At 35.7% G+C, this 16,070-nt stretch overlaps 1 protein-coding gene across 2 annotated transcripts in view; it reads left to right on the top strand.

Annotated features, from left to right (window-relative positions):
• Window positions 1-6,168: 6,168 nt before the first annotated feature.
• The window catches only part of sema3d (sema domain, immunoglobulin domain (Ig), short basic domain, secreted, (semaphorin) 3D), a 39,138-nt gene continuing 29,236 nt past the window's right edge, over window positions 6,169-16,070 (top strand). Inside the window, exon 1 of one of the 2 annotated variants that reach the window (XM_052582139.1) lies at window positions 6,169-6,555. The gene's annotated coding sequence lies outside the window, so the exon portion shown is untranslated. The remainder of the gene's footprint in view (window positions 6,556-16,070) is intronic. The other variant, XM_052582140.1, reaches the window with a different exon arrangement.

The raw sequence follows: 16,070 nt of genomic DNA on the forward strand, positions 1-16,070 counted from the left end.
TTTAGTGACACACACACACACACACACACACACACACACACAAATGCCCCCATTGTCGAGGCACAAGCAAGAGTGTGTCCACTAGTTTACAGACATTACACTTTAAACACATTTTCTCTGAAACTGTTTCCCAAACATCCTCTGCAGGTCAGAAGCATGTGATCTGCCTTCTGCTGTCCCATTTTGTCCGTTCCATCCACCATAGTTCTCCCTTTCTTCTTTTTCCCTAAAAAAAAACCATAATTTTTGCTCCACCTGCACCCAGACATCTCACACTGGGCTCTCTATAAAAATCTCTCAGACTCACTGAAGTATTTGATTTATTCAGCTCAAGTTACATTTGATATTTTCAAAGCTGCAAATAGACAGAAAGGAACATTTTATTGTTCACAGGTTGTTCTCTCACAGCTCAGGAGACTCAAGACTCGCAGTTATGTTTCATCAGCTCTGTCTTAGATTTAATATTCCTAAGGAGAAATAAAGATAGGAACAAATGAGATAGTTGTTGACATAGAGTAAGAATACAGAGTTATACTGCAAAGTCAATGTGGATCATTTGGTTTTGGAAGAGTTTGATTATAGAGTGCATACTGAAATGTTGAACTATTTGTCTAGGAGAAACAATTCTAATATATTATATATAATTTATTTATTTATTTATTTTTTTAGGGAAGTAGATAAATGAATCCCACAAATGATCTCCCAAGAACAAACAAAAGGATCTCTAGTGAACGCACAATGTTTAAGTTTGGATTTACGTCTAGTTGAAGTGAAGCTCAGAGGAAACTGGTTTCCTGACAGATATCGACATGCCATTGTATGTGGATTATACTGTTACACACTGTAAACAAATAAACAGAGTTGGTATGTGGAATTCAGATTTATATTTCAGCCAGACCTCATCTTAAGTTGCTGTCAAAACATATATGCTTTCCATTACTTTCGTGCGCCGTCCTCTTTTCAAAGATAAACACTCACACATAGATGTATTTCAGTTGTTTATCTGTTCTAGAATGATGTCAACCAGAGCAGACACACCTCTGAATGTCACTGTACTATATGGTCTGTTTATGTACCTTGTATTTTTCAACTCTGCAAAAAAAAGCTCAGCCGCACCAAAGAATCAAGCTGTCTGGTAAATAAGAAAAATAAATAATCCTATGCACAGACACTTGCCATTCGTGAAAAAGTGAGGGGTAAATAAACACATTACAGAATAAGAGAAAACTTTGCTTGGCTGATTACATGTTTTCAGTGCAATTGTGGTTAAATAGATTTTTCCCTTTAAGTGTTTTCCTATGGAAGAGTGAGACTATGTAGACTGCCACACTGTTTATTTACAACGAATTCACTCAGGGCTGGTTGGAAAACAACCTGTATACTGTGCGTCGGAAAAACACAAACAGCGGATATCAGGGCATCTTTCTGCCTGCTTTGTGAAAACAGTGATTGTTTTTAGTGCAGTGCCACAGACGAGGGTATGACTGCTCGGGGATCTGAACCGGCAAAATTAAACAAAGAAACTTTAATGTTCTGATCAAGATGGAAAATTGTTCTGATGGTTGTTGGTGAGAATTAGTGCAGGGCGTAAATTTTGCTTCTGGATGGATGGAATGCATTAAAATGGTCCGGTCCAGTCGTGAAGAATGCTGAAATCCCCCTTCAGTCTCATGGGGAGTATGAGGAAGAATGTGTAATAATGTTTGCCCGTGTATTTCTGAAGGACTCATACTGTACAGTACCTCTTTTTCCTGGACACATCCTGCCCGAAATTTCTAAATTGCCAAAAATGTCTGGGTTTTGACTAAACTCAGTTTGACATCACAATGTCCTTGTTTACACTGTAAAATGACTCTCTCCTCACATGCACAAGCACACAAACATAGTTCACAACTTCCAGGGAAAAGTACTTTAAATTGTTCAGAGTCCAGAAATCTTCAAGTAAATGGTAAAATGTTTATAAATGGCTTCTATAATGCTGATAAATTCACTAATCTTTCCAACTAATCTGCATTTCCATCTTAGTGTCATACAGAAAAAAGGCTTCAGTCAAGTCTGGTTCTTTATGTCATAGTACAAAGAAACTCCTTATAATATATCCAAATGACTTAGCAGTGAGTTAATTCATAGACAAAGACAGTATTTACAGCAGGGGAAAAGACTATATAAACATCTTACATGCATATATAGTGTGCAAATAATGAGTCATGGGGCAGTGTTTGATATATATATATATATATATATATATATATATATATATATATATATATATATATATATATATATATATATACCTCCTTGTAACAGTACAAAATATTGACCAAGAAATGCCCATATAACATAAAAATAGAATAAATAATATGTTTTCTTAATATTTCCATTACATGTTCTGGTCAGATTTTATAAATTGCCTAAAATGTCCAAAGCAAAATGTGTCTGCTTTTTTTCTTTCTTTTTCCTGTTAATAATGACTGGAAACCAATTTGACCAATAGTGAGCAAGCAGGCATTTTACATAATCGACCAATCCAATTATAACATGCAAGAAGATGGGATCTCTTTTCATTATTAGATCTTCGATTATCAATTTAGCATCAAACCATACTATTATTTTCACTCTCTTTTAAGGAACATTCATGTGTTTTGTTTTATACAGAATATCTGTGTGTGGCATACATCGCCACCCATTCCCAAACCCTCAGTAGACCTTCATGGTTAATAAACCCCCCACAATTTCTCAAGTGACTAGCGTGATTTCATTATTGATAGTTATCCTAATCTTTGATAAGCCTGGATAGCATGGCATGTTGCATTGTGGGAGTGCTCAGCCAGAGGCCGGCTCATAGACTGAACTAATGGCATGATTGGCTAATAACTCTTTGTCTCTCTTTGCACTAATAAGTTGTTCTGTGTAGGGAACGGGAACTGAAAGGTCCCTTGGTGTAGTGTGTTGGCTCTGGGCCCTCAGCGCAGTAGATCTCTACTACAGATTAGTGCAGAAATTACTCACAGATTTCTCTCAGCACTCTGGCTTAGGATGGATGGAAGCTCAGTTGGCTTGCTGTTGGTAAATGAAGACTGTTTTACATAAGAATTTCAAAAACATGTACCGCGCTTCCTAGATTACACATTTAAAGGCTCAATGTTTTTATTTACACTCCTAAAAAGTTTCCAAAATTGGTTTTCAAAGAAAATTTTTTCTTAGAGTGAAGGACATTGAATCTGAAAAACCTTTTTTTCACTATAAAGAGCCTTTTGTGTAATGGAAAGGTTTCATGGATGATAAAAGTTCTTAATGGAACCATTAATGGCTCAGATATATGCATTGTTGCCTTTGGAAATGTGTCAGGACAATTATGTGTTGCATATGGCACTGCAACCAAAAAAAAAAAAAAAAAAAAAAAAAAAAAACCCAAATGAGACCTATTTAAAGTCACAGTTGTTTCTCTTAAACATCAGTTAGATTAAATTAAGTTCAAATTGAGACTCCCAATTCTATGATTTTCTCTATTGAGAGTAAGAAAATCATATCTCAACAACCCCCGCCCAAAACAAACAAACAAACAAACAAAAAAAACAAATAACAACAACAACAACAACTAAAAAAATATATATATGATTAAATATCACAATCTGCAATCAATTTTGTTACATTTCAGTCATCTGTGCTATGCTGTCCACAGTTGTGTCACCGCAGTCATGTTTGTTTTTATTTCTTAATAATGCAAATAAATATTATTCAGAACTCCACTTAGCCTCCTGAGCTTTGAAAATGTATCTAGTATTTTTTTCTAAAAAAAGATATCTAGTTTAATGACCTTTTAACTTAAACTAGAACCATAAAGAATATAAATTAAAACACCTTAAACATTTCTTCAGTTTTTATTTAACTTGGGGTATTAAAATAACTAAAACTAATATTATGGTCAAGTCATATTTATAAAAATGAAAAACAAAAAAACACAACATTTGTCTAAATTCTGACAAAAATTTGACAGAAAATGTCTTACTGTAGCACTCGCACACTTACAATGCATGTATCTCTCTCACACACAAACACTCACACCCAGATATACAACTATAGACAACTCTCATAAGTTCTTTCCAGGGGAATATTCCACTACATACGTCTTGGCAGCATTGTGAGACAGCAAGTCACTTTTCTCAACAACACCCAGTTGTTTTTACACAGACTGTCCTGCATTTTATCCACAGCACATCCCAAAAAGGTCAGTAAGCATTCTTGCCCTTGGTTTTTAGGAGTTTCCAGATTAATCACAATATTTCAGTTGCTTACAGTTTATTTTGCCAAATAATACAACCACATGTTACAATCTCCAACAAGAAGGCTTTATGATTTGATTAATATACCCAGAAGGGCAGCTGCGTTTACAGTAGATTCACTTTCTGAAGCTCTTTGAGTGCAGTATGTCTTGATGAATTCATGGGAAGGGGAAAGTATAGAAGAGCTCAGTTTCAACCTCATGTATGTAATGCTACTCCAAATCTGGAAGTGAAAAATCACATCAATTGAAGGATGTCATTTCTCAGTGCTCTCTCTCTCTCTCTCCCACTCTTGCAGTCTTGCCGGCCAAAGTCTCATACAATGACTGAATTGTACACCACATTCTGTACAGTAACAGGCTTCTGAATTTATTGTATATGTCAGTATTCATAAAGAACTACATTAGTCACTGCAAAAATAAATGTCATTAATGACGTTTTAACCATGTGAGAAATGACTCATTTTGAGACCTGTACCATGCCTTTAATATACATTGCAGTAGAGACCACTTTTTTGGGGGCTTTGGATCCAGAATGATTTTTCCCATTAATTTTCCAAATCGGTGAAGAATTCTAAAGCGTAAAATATGATATAGGCTACTTTTAGAAATATTTCACCCAAAAGTGAAAAATCTGTCATTCTGTCATTTATTCACCCTCAAATGGTTTTAAAACTATAACAAAAAGGTTAACGATAGCCATTAAAAAAAAAAAAAAAAAAAAAAAAATTAAGTACCCTTATAGTGTATATGTAAGGAATAATTGATGGGCTATTGAATTATTAGACAATAAATGCACACCCGAGGTATAAAAGCATTATTTTCTAATAATTCAATGGACTGGACTCAATTTTTTACTTAATGTTGGGGTGCAGTTCATAAAGTACTCCAGTAAGGATTTTACATAAAGACATCAGTCAGATTTCAAAGCATTTGTCTAGTTTTTATACTTAAAATGCTATTGTGAGGGATTCATTTCTTAATCATCAAACGCCTCCGTTGCTAATTCCAAAATGTCATTTTAGACCTAGTAACAGAGGCTTGAGCTGTTGATAGAAGACTAATGCAGTTAACAACTAAGTTATTATAGAAAGAAAGATTTAAGAGTGTGAATTGCCTCTCTTGTGTCTGTGCATCCTCAATAGTGTATGTAGCTAAGTATGTACATTCGTACAGCTAAACGTAATTTTGGGCCAAAAAGACTCATCTGTTGTTTTTAGCCTTTTGTTTACTATATGTGTTTATTTTGGTCAGTGGCCTTTGGTTATTTTGATGTTTAAGGCTGTAAGGACCTTTGAAATAACTGAAATCATTTGGTGAAGTGATATGGGCATGTAATGTGGTCAAAACCTGCCTGAAACTACATTCGCTTTACTTAATTGCACACCTTAGAACAGGGTTCCTCAGATCTTGCCCTGGAGGCCCAATGCGCTGTAGAGTTTAGCTCCAACCCTGATCAAACGCACCTACCTGTGATTGATTACAGTAGCATGCTCAGGTGTGTTTGATTAGGGTTAGAGCTAAGCTCTGCAGGAAAGTGGATCACGTGGGCCAGATTTGAGGATCCCTGCCATAGAAAAGTTCGTCAGCCAATCAGATTTAAGCATTCAATGGGCCATATAAATTGTTGTAAATGTTATAGTAGGCTACATTATAAACTTCTGCCAGTGCTCATCAGACATCATCATCATCATCATCATTTTACATCAATCGAGGCTTCTTGAAATAGTAGCGATTCATCAACCTATTTTGACTTAATTAATAGATTGTTTTATTTTCAAGTAGGGAAAATGTATCCTTCAGTCAGGATTTATTCAAATCGAATAGTTTTTTTTTTTTTTTTTTTTTAATAAAAGAAACATTGTTTAATCGGTTAAAATTGTCAGCACAAACGTCAGTATCTCCAACTCACAGGAGACGTATGAGTATGTTGAAGCGTGCGCTGCTTTCTCGCGCTCCCCGCCCTCCCGTCTGTGCACGCGGCGCTAATTGGCGCTCTCAGCTCGAGCCAGCCAGCCAGCAGCCACGAGCTCCACAGATGCGGATACCTCAGCCAAACTCAGAGTCCAGTCACACTCAGAGAACAGTTCATTAGTCTTTTTATTTGTTTTCGTTTTACGTGTCTCCCCTTATTAAGTTGAAGAGAGCTTAGTTTGGGAACAGTGGACACGTCTTGCAGACATTTCAAGCATGACTTTGGATAATAACGGACCCTGAAGTGTAAACTGCGCCTCAGACTCCCAGAAAATAACTACAGACACCGGATCTCGCAGGTACCCGTTTATTATTAACATTAAAGCATTTCATTGCATTTCATTGTTCGATGTTGATCAAACAAATGAATGACAGTTTGTGTCTTCTGATTTTGACGGACTAACTTAGAGTCGAAAGCGATAGTCATTCGATAGATATAAGATTAGATTATTATTACGTTCATATTAAAGCCACCAGCACTAAAATGGCATGTCTGCTCTAAATGATAAAGACACCAGTGTGTAAAATGAATTGCTGCTCTCATGAGGATAAATATTTGCAATTATTATGTTATTGCGTGGCTCTCCCCTTTTCTCCTCTCCACTCATTTTTAGGTGATATTAGGAAACGTTTAATTTCAGAAGATGCACTTCATTATACACTTATATGCCAGTGGAAGTTAGTTTAAATAAAATGTTTGACTTAAAGAAGTGCATGAAGCTATTGTATAACGGCACCTTTGCAAAAGCACACATCCATTTATCAACATTCATGCTTGCTTTTTTCTATTAACACTATATTTTATTTACATATTTTAGTTTTAATTAATCATTTCAAAATTTAATAATATATAATAAAATAAAATGATTATATATTACCCTTTTTTATTTAAATTATTATTTTATTATAAATATATTTATTTTATTTACATTTACAATAATAAATATATTTAAATGTTTTTTTTCATTTATAATTAATATTTTAATAAAAACAATAGCAGTTAAATAGCAATTTTCGCCCCTGTCCCCAATGTAGTTTTGCCTTAGGTTTTATTCAGTGCTGTGAATTGTGATTTTGCCATTTCTAGTCAGTGGCAGGTGGTATTAGAGGAATGGGACTTGTGAGGGGCGTATGATGTAATTTTAAGTTTCATAAAAGTGCATACTGCTGCAGGTTCCAGGACAGAGTATGTGGCATTATTGAGTGTGCGGAGGACCACAAAGGCTCAGTGTATCATTTGGCACAGTGGGCAGGGTTTCTGCAGGATTTTTAAGCTCAGTTTTAAGACCTTTTTAAGTCCTGCACAAATAAAATTAATACCATATGAGCGGGGTTGGGCAATGTCTATATTAAACTGTAAAATTACTGTAAAAAGCATAATTTACAGATCAGATACAAGTTTTCACAAAAACAAAACGTTTTATAAAATGCTAAACTTTACATTTCAGCCTTTGAGAGTCAGAAGTATTAATTGTTATATTGATTAAAAAAAATATTATCAATAAAATGTTGTATTAAATAATATAAATAAGAGCAATATCGACAAAAATGATATCTCGATAATTTTCTGGGATTTGATCGATAACGGTAATTACATGATATTTTGCTATAGAGTGTCCTATTGTGCTGATATCTTATCTCTAATTGTGCTTTTTTATTATTGAAAAAGTTCACAGCAATAATAGAAATTAATAATTTCAAACTAGTTTTATGGCCATTTTTACCTTTAAGCCATTTTTTTCTAAAAGTGTGCACCATCTTTTGAGTCAAATTCCTGCATTTGTTTTTTTTTTACCAAGAAAATTTAATCAGTATCAACAAAATTGATCTTTGCAATGCAGAGGAAACACAGAAGCAGCATTAAAAGTGTAATTTAGATGCATTTACACACTGTTTAATTCAGCTCTGAGGGACATGGAATACTTTAACTTTTAATGCATAAATAATGTTTTGATATTTTAAACATAGAACATTGAAAACTTATGTTTGAAATTATAAAAAAAATGATTATTTTTGTTGAAGAAATAGAGCAAAAACAGGAAATAAGTTAAGTCTCTTAATATAATAAACTCATTGTTTACTGAACTGTTCTATAAAATCAATATCACATTTGAAATCATGCTGACTCTTGGAGAAAAAAACATCACTCTTTGTGTGATTTTAACTATATGAAATGATATAAATATACAGATTTTCTGCCCTATATCTTGGAGTATGGTTGTTGGCGTTTTGTTTGCTTTTTGCAATATACTGCATAATATCAAATCGCACATAGTTAAAACAACAATTGCGATAATATTTGCGCATAATTTATTTGCACATTGCCCACCCCTATATTTTTTAGATTTCTATAATGCATTGTCTTCTTATCGATCCACCAGTTCACATTTAAAGCTCTGCGTGTTTGCAGGTTTAAAACATGGGTCGATTTTTGCATTAGTCTGAGCGCTGAACAAAATAAGTTTTATTGAAAATGCTCATTCATTCCCTGCCAGCAGGTGGAGCATTTCAGCAGGTGGAGCATTTGGTATCCCTGGTAACAGCAGAACACAAAACAGCACAGCAGGGACTTTGAAGGTGCAGTGCTCATGTTTACTTAATGAAATCATAACTTTAGCCTTTTGAAGTTTAATCATGACATTCAGCCATATCGCAGTCCTGATCTTTTTGCGCCAAATTTAAGATCTCTTGAAATCAAAATTAAGACTTTCCTGTGCAATTTTAAGACTTTTTTTTAAGACCCGCGGAAACCGAGTGGGCTATCAATAGGTTTTGTTTACAAGTTTCTCTAAGTTTTAAGTGTGCTCTGGATATCTGCTCATTTGTATCAACTTTCTAGCATACTGAAGGCCTCAAAACATGGATTTAAGCCTTTAAACTCCCATTTTTATTTCATAGGCAGCTTTAAATTAAGGAAAAGATTAATAAGGTTATAAAACAGATAAGGTTTGTTTTCAAATGGCTGGCCAGATTTGCTGGTGAGGAATGTATGATGGGAGTAAAAGCGTGTCTGTGGTGTCTGTCAAGGGGAATGAAAGATGGGAGATTCTCAGTCAGCCTCTGGTCCTCCTCACACATGCACGCCAACAGCTGAGCTTGGATTGGCATTAACTCTCGACTCTGCGCTTCCTCAGTAGAGTAAGAGGACGAAAGCAAGCCTGAATGTAGTACTTGAGTGGATGAGAGGGGGCTCTTTTTCTTCCAAGTGGCATTTGTACCGTGTTAACGGGCTGGATAATACCTCTCTGTGATGCACACAGACTTTATGGAAACTATCGCTCATGCACCCTGCGGTTTTATGGGGTGAGACCAGGAGAAAGTCTCAGTCATAAGCCACAGATGTCGTATACACTCTTTACAGACTATATGAATGTGCGTGTTTCTTATTAAGTATTGATTAAAATACATATTAGCAGTTCATATATCTAAATTGAAAACAATATTAAAAAATGTAATTTAATGGTAAAACATGAGTGTAGCTGTTTTGCGTAGGCACACATGCAATAAAGTATAGTTGTATTTAGGGATGGGCATGATTAATCGACGATCGATAATTGATCGTTAAGATTTTCCTCGATCATGTTAATTTGTTATCGATTAATCTAAAGCATTTTTTTTATCTAATGCAGGTTGCGTTGCGTAGTGCGAGTCTTCAAGCAATTAAATGAATTTCACTGTGTGGCAGCAATTAAATATTTTACCACCATGGGGCAATATTTGACACCCTACTCGGTTATCTGTGATCTTCCGTTTTGATTTCAAAGAATAATCATGAAGATGTCACGGCGAAGTGTGGCGTGGGACCATTTTGATTTAAAAAGCGAACTAGTTAACTGCAAACATTGCGATGCCGTGTTTAAGTACAACACGGCCACGACTCAAATGATGTACCTATGCATCCCGGCAAATTTTCATGAGGCTTTAAGAACGCCTGCTAGCAGCTGCAGGTTCCGCTGCTTTAGAGCACTGCATATGCACGCGGATATATGTTCGGTTTGCCTGAACGTAGTTTAACTGTCTGCCACAAGTTGATCTTTTAATAAAGGTCTCACCGAGGAAAAACACGCTGTATTTTTGTATTCATTGCATTTTTTTATTATAAAAATTAAATAATTAATTATATTATAAAAATATTAATGATTAATCGATAGTCGATCGTTAATTCTCCCGACGATCGACTAAGAAAATTTAATCGAATGCCCATCCCTAGTTGTATTTATATTCTCAATATAATGTTTTGCTTTGCTTAACTCTGCAAGCTGGACCTCTGACATTTATTTGGAAAGGAAAACATGATACCACAGAGGGTGGGGAGCTGAATTTCCTCTGCTGAAAAATCAAAGTGGGGCAGTAAGTGGCAGAGTGATGGATTTTAGTTGCTGTGTGTGTGTGTGTGTGTGTGTGAGTCCGTGTCTAAGTGTGTTTACTGTACGTTCTAGGAGCATAGTGCCACCTGGGTGTTAAAAGGCTCTAGCACAGAAGTGCTACTGATTTCTTAGACTTATGTCTCTCCCTCATACATTTCCTCTCTGTTTGACTCGCCTCACTGTCTCTCCTCACTACATTAGCAGTATATGAGCCAGTAAGACAAACCAACCATGATTCTTTTAAATTCTAGGTTTCTTGACTCATTAAGAAGGCAGAAGACTGTGCCATAGTGCAGTTTTTTTTCTTGTTGTTTGTTTTTATAAAGAAAAAGTGATGCTTGATGTGTAAAAGTAGCCATCAAGTGGTTGTTGTGGCATTGCTAGGTGGTTGCCAGGGTGTGGTTGGCCCATGTCTATATTATTTAGGTTTTCTCTGTGTTGCTCTTCAGTGTAATCTTCCACCATACGAAAATCATCTTGTTTAGAAAATTAATGGCACACCTAACAATTTGAAATACCATTTAGTGAGCCAATTCAATAGTGGACTGTTACACAAAGCTAGTTGAAGAAGCTCAGTTTCATAGAAAGTTTAGTGTTCACTTCTTTGATGAAGAGTAAGCGATCGTATTTGACAATGCACATTGCTAAAAACTAATCCATCTTCTTATACACTCGAGAACAAGTCAGTCTTTCGTTTGTTATCTGGCTCAGCTCGGTGTTCATCTTTAGTTCTCTCTTCACAGCAGTTCAGTCAGTGTACTATTTGAGTAAATGAATTACAGCGGGATTTATGTTTACTTTGACTCAGAGGGATTGTCAGCCCTCTGATGTCACATGGACTACTTTGATGATGTTTTTATTACCTTTCTGGACATGGATAGTATACTGTACATACACTTTCAATGGAGGATCAGAAAACTCTCGGACTAAATCTAAAATAACTTAAACTGGTTAGCCATGTAGCACAAGTTACTTAGACAATGCTCATTTCTAAAAACTAATCCATCTTCTTATACACAGAGTGTTCTCAAACTAATTTCAAACTTACCTGAGCAGAGCCACTAAAAAAGGCCTCATGAACACACCAATAGTATTACATAAGTTCCTGTTTTTTATTGATAATGTTTTTAGTGTGTGAATGTCTGTATTAGGGATGTCAAATTTCGATTATTTCCATGATCGATCGTCGTTTAAATTAACGATCAATTAATCGATTAATCGTTAACCATAATACTGCAAAATGCGTCTATTGCAGGCACGCAGTCAGCGGTATGACAGGATGTGCAAAAGCCACACACACACACACACAAAACGCTTTCTCACTTGAATTAAAGAGGTTTTAGTCTGAATAAAATGCTAGTAGCAGGATTATAAAATGAATAGATGCGATTATGATCATTTGATAAAATGAAGAGATTGCGCCATACTTTTGAGGTCATTTTACTTTGTTGACAGTTTCCAATCCCGCACGGAGAACGCTGAACGCGCATCTTTAAATGGTTTTGTGGTGCTCGTTGTTGTATTTTAAAGCACAATTGCAATGTTTTCAACTGACATTATTGTATAAAATTATCCGAAATGTGGAGCGCGTGTGACTGCGCTGCACATTAAGTGAACTACATCGGCGCTGCTGCACCAAAACACAGTTGCTCACATTAATTTGATCCTGCTGGATTCTGTCCTAGAAAATGTCAGATTTTTAAAAATCCGGCATACAGCGCATTAGATCGTGACAGTGCATGCGTGCATACGAGGATGAGCGAGCGCGGCTTTGGCTAGATTTATTTGGAGGTTATTGCTCATGTCTCATTCGGCACAAATCGAAATGTTTCCATATTCGCAATGTATTTGAATGTTAAACTATTATTTATAATGTAAACTAGGCTTGTACTTAACACGCATTCGCATATAGACGGAAAAGATGATCCTCTTCATATGAGCAAAAACGCGCCCACACTTCTGTTTTAAATCCGTTAATCTTAATTAGCCTATTTAAGTCGGATATATTTCGCACAGCCGATGTAAAAAAAAAAAAAAAAAAAACATGAAAACAAATTGTTATTTTTATTTTGGGCCTATTACTTAGTAGGCTATACATTTTCCTTAAAGCATCCCATTTTGTCCCAGGGCTTAGAACCTGTGCCCTAGTCAGGTCCATGCAGACACTTGTGAACGATGCTCGGCGTCACCGTTTAGTGACAGCAGTGAATGCTCCGGGAATGTGTCGGTCACAGCGCCTATTAATCGCTGTTTTGAATCCAGCAATTATTTATTTAGAAATGATAAGATCTGATTATGACAAGTGTGGTATAAAAGCTTTGTTTATTAGAGGAATAATAGGTTAACTGGAAAATGTTAGCTCGCGACCATGCTTTTGGACCCCATAGTCTTCATTTACGCGGCTTTGTTCTGGTTTGCCGGTTGGTCACGAATTTCCACAAATTCAGTAGGCTATATTTAGGCATTGTTTCTTTTCCTAAATCTTCATAGTCTAACCCTCTAATTTCCCAGGTTTATTTTATTATCTTTCGCTTTTAATAACTGTTTTCGCATCTCTTACTGTGGTAAACATGGGAAGGGAAATTAAAGATTTCATGAATTAAGAATTCGTTCGATTTATTAATTTGTTCCCTTATTTCACTTAAATCATGGGTTATTTAGGGAACAAAAATTAATGAAACATGGACACTTGCCACATTAATAATTCGTAGGAATGAATTAACAAGTTGTAGGAATGAATTCTATCTGTCCTGTCACTGTGTCCCGCAGCCCTGCAAAGCGCACGATATAAAACAGTTGAAGAACAATTTAATGTTGAAGAACTTTTATGTTGTTTCTATTTTAATATACTTTAAAGTTTAAATCACATTAAAAGCTTAATTTGTACATTGTGAATCAATGATGATGCTTTTATATATCGTCACCGTCACTCACAGCCGCTCGCACGTGTTGAGTGCGCATGAGCCGCACGCAGCCCAACATTGAATCGGTTAACCGACCATCGATAGCCTTAATCGATTGCATCTCTTATCGACAATTAATCAATCATCGATTAATCGTTGACATCCCTAGTCTGTATCTTAAAATGATTGACTGAAATGTTATGTTCAGCCTTGTCTCCCTCAAAGGGCTCCGGTCAGCGTCCTTACACACCTGAACACTCTTGATAAAAACTTAGAACAATGTCAAACACCTCATCCTTATCCTTCCTTCAAAAGCCCTAAACCTTACACCATCTACCCCCTCTTCACCTATGTGTGGATAACAGTACAGTTTTTAGTCTGTTCACTCAAAACACAGCTAATTGACAGGAGACATTAGCTGAGCACTTTGTCTGCTCTCCATTACGGCTATGGAGGTTCCTCTCAGGATGTATTGAGTTACCCATAATTCCCTAAACCTGTCACTCACAGACAGACAGACAGTGTCAGGTATTCCGGGCATATAATGAGGTTTGGGAATGTTGGCAGAGAGGAATTTCTTCACCGCTCTCTTTCTGCTCTCTGTCATTAGATATGCACCTGGTACTCTCTGAGCTAAGTGCAGGTATGAAAGTTAAAACCTTTCCTCCTTTAAAGATGAGAAGGGGGCTTAAAAATATATCATTAAACATGGACTTGGCTCAAATAAACATGACTAAATACAGAGTTTCCTTTTAAAAGTCTGCAGAACAATTGAAAGCTTTTTATCTGTACTCTTTCCTCTGTCCAACAATGTGGCGATACTTGATATCCTTTTCAGTTGCCTCTACCAACAGTCCATAGATGATGATGATAACCTTCATGTGGATATATATATAAAAACTGCCTTAAGTCAGACTTATAGAGTGTAGGAAACAGTTGTTGAGGATTAGAAATGAAATTTGAGATAGCATCGTTATGACATCGGCAGTATGTGTCTGCTTTTGTGCCGTGTGATTGGGCGTTTAAATTGAGGCCAAAGGACTGCCCAAACTGTCATATGAAAACTATTCGTAGAGTTCAAGTAAAGGTCTGCTTTTCCTTTCTCTGTAAGCTGTCCGTCATTCAGTAATGCCCTGAGGCAAATATAATGTATTTACAACAAATGAGGGAAATAAGATTTAACAAATGTTTTCATTATAGGTATTGAGATGGATTTTATACACATTACTGTGTCATAGAAACATGTAGCCTATACATAGATTTTAGTGAAGTTATGACTGAAATAAATGGTGTTTTTGTAAACCAACTTTTGATTTCATTCTGTGTGAGTAAATGCCTGTCATGTTTGTTTATTTATTGCCTAACTTTTACTTTTAACTGATTTTACCCATAGTTACAAACCATGCAGCACATTTTGACAATGTAAATTTAAAAGTTTTCAAGTTTTACACATGAACAAATTTCATAAACGTAAATTTCATAAAATATAATTAAAATTATTCTCACGTGAGATATAGTATAGATGACCAAATTGTGTCAGTTTTCTAGAATAAATGTCTTTGTGGGATGTATGCCATGTTGAGATCACATGATCAGAGCTGTTGCTACTAGTACTGTTTCTGATCATTTGCAAACTATTTGCACTTAACAGTAGTGCAAAGAAATTCTGTTTGTTGGCATTTATACTTTGTGCAAACAGTATCTACGACTTTGTGTTTTTTTACGCTTAGTATAAATAGCCTTTGCTTTATTTTGAATAATTCAACTTCAGTCATTAGAGTACAATTATAGTCATGTGAAATAATAAATGAATGCTGCCAAACTAATTTAGCTGCATTTCAGTTCAATCAGACATTTTTTTTTTTTACCATCTCTGGCTGCAACAAAACCATATTTCCGTTACTTATAACAATATTATTTTTAGCTTTTTAATTGTTCTGTACAACAGTAGCTGTACAGCTTGCAGCCATGGGAGCTGAAATTCTAAGATCCATGGGAGGTAAATGTAATATAATGAAACTGGGCTATATAAGATATTGGAGCCAGAAACATATGGGGTTAAAAGATAGGATATTATTATGTTCTCTAAAACCCAACCACCACCTTGAACTTGATACGAATTACTTGCTACACAGACAAATTTAAGGTGCATGTTATGATTATGAAAACATAACATGGCTTTGGTGTCTGCGTTTGCTTATGCTGATATGAGAATTATTTACACAGAGCGAAGGGTAACCCTTACACCCGACTACAACTACAGCAAAAAAGATTGACCCCTGCCAAGAATAACAAAAATACGTAACCTGAGCTCATAATAATGAACTTGGACTGACCTTCTGTAAAGCTGAACAGTAAAATCATAGTCTGTGGTAGGTGGAAGAATCCATCCAGGAGATGTTTGCAAGAGACAATAGCTGTGATGTATAAGAATAGGATAAATGTGTCTTTGTGGAGGAGGAAGAAAGCATTTAAAAACTTTGGAAAGAAGTTCTATTGTTTGATACATGAACTTACAAGACTTAGGCATTACCCGAGAGCCCC

Source organism: Carassius gibelio, chromosome B18, assembly GCF_023724105.1.
Source record: "Carassius gibelio isolate Cgi1373 ecotype wild population from Czech Republic chromosome B18, carGib1.2-hapl.c, whole genome shotgun sequence".
Taxonomy (NCBI): domain Eukaryota; kingdom Metazoa; phylum Chordata; class Actinopteri; order Cypriniformes; family Cyprinidae; genus Carassius; species Carassius gibelio.